This window comes from Sinocyclocheilus rhinocerous, unplaced genomic scaffold (genome assembly GCF_001515625.1).
Source record: "Sinocyclocheilus rhinocerous isolate Xijiao unplaced genomic scaffold, SAMN03320098_v1.1 scaffold3062, whole genome shotgun sequence".
Taxonomy (NCBI): Eukaryota; Metazoa; Chordata; class Actinopteri; order Cypriniformes; family Cyprinidae; genus Sinocyclocheilus; species Sinocyclocheilus rhinocerous.
The window spans coordinates 29,630-31,127 of record NW_015636536.1 but is presented as its reverse complement, the minus strand read 5'-3'; positions in this window follow the sequence as shown (position 1 = coordinate 31,127).

Genomic DNA, 1,498 nt, shown 5'->3' with positions numbered 1-1,498 from the left:
TGGGTCCAGGCTGAAGAACAGAACCGATAAGGGAGCTCTTGATATGCGCTGTGACGCAGCTCTTGCAAATTACCTTTTTTGTTCGTTGTCTGTCATTTCGAAGTTTAAGTTTCATACGTTTTTCTTTAGTTTTAATTTGCCTAACTGTCGATCTGACCCAGTAGACGCCATAATCCCACTCTGTCTCTCTCCCGTCCCGCTTTCCGTGTTTTATTTATTTATTTATTTATTTTTTAATGGTGGGCGTTTATGCAGTTGGCTAGAGCAGTGCTGATTGGGGAGAACGGAGGTGCGCTCACTCTATCGGTCTTTGTCAGGTGACGTCACACTCACGAGAATCGAAGTGCATTTTGGGTATCGCCGCCATTTGTAAGGTATCAAAGCCGAGGTGTTCTGTAGTTGGAGAATTGTCTTTTTCATTTGATTTAAAATGGTACGTTCTTGTTGTGTTAAAGTCTGCAATAGTGAATTACATGATAGAAAAGGTCAAAAACTCACCACGAAGAAAGATATTTTAGGTCTCACACTTGAAAAAAAAGATTAAACAACAAAAGGCGTCGCCGTGTCAGATGGCCTGGGTTGCAGCGGTGATATGCAAAATCATCATATTTGCCAACATATCTCCGGTTATGTTCGTTTACCCTCGACATTTTCATAAAGGTAAGTAAGAGATTTTTTTAGATGTGCTTATTTTCTGTTTTCTAGAGTAATATCGCGTCCACATCGCAGGCTTTGTGATTAGCAAATCTCAACGTCTTAAATCGCGATTTCGATTCGATTTCGATTAATCGCACAGCCCTAACTACAACACTACAACACAGTCTTACACACTGATGAGATAAATTCAAAACAATACTACAAAAACCGGTAATAAGTGCTGCTTGTGGTACGGTACAGTACAATACAGCAAACAACAACAAAAATAATTATTCTGCCCCAGCATCCCGTCTTTAGTCTGGGACAAGCCAGAGAACCTCACAGGCTATACTGGCCCTGGCCAGGCAGCGGGGGTTAAATCCTCTTGCATGCCTGATCCAGAGCCGTTGAGAAACAGAGTGGCGACACTTCCATAGGCTTCCATAGGAACTGAGGAATGTGGAAGTAAAGCGTGTCATGGAGCAGCCAATAGTCCCAAACAACAATTTCTTTCTCTACTCCCGACTCCTCCTCCTTCTCCTCTCCCTCTCCGTACTCCATCTCCACCTCCTACTCTTCCTCTTCCTTCATTTCTTTCTCTACTCCCTACTCCTCCTTCTCCTCTTCCTCTCCGTACTCCCTCTCCACTTCCTACTCTTCCTCTTCCTTCATTTCTTTCTTTACTCCCTACTCCTCCTCATCCTCCTCCTTCTCCTCTCCCTCTCCGTACTCCCTGTCCACCTCCTACTCTTCCTCTTCCTTTCTCTACTCCCTACTCCTTCTCCTCTTCCTCTTCTTCCTCTCCCTTTCCACTTCCTACTCTTCCTCTTCCTTCATTTCTTTCTCTACTCCCTCCTCCTCC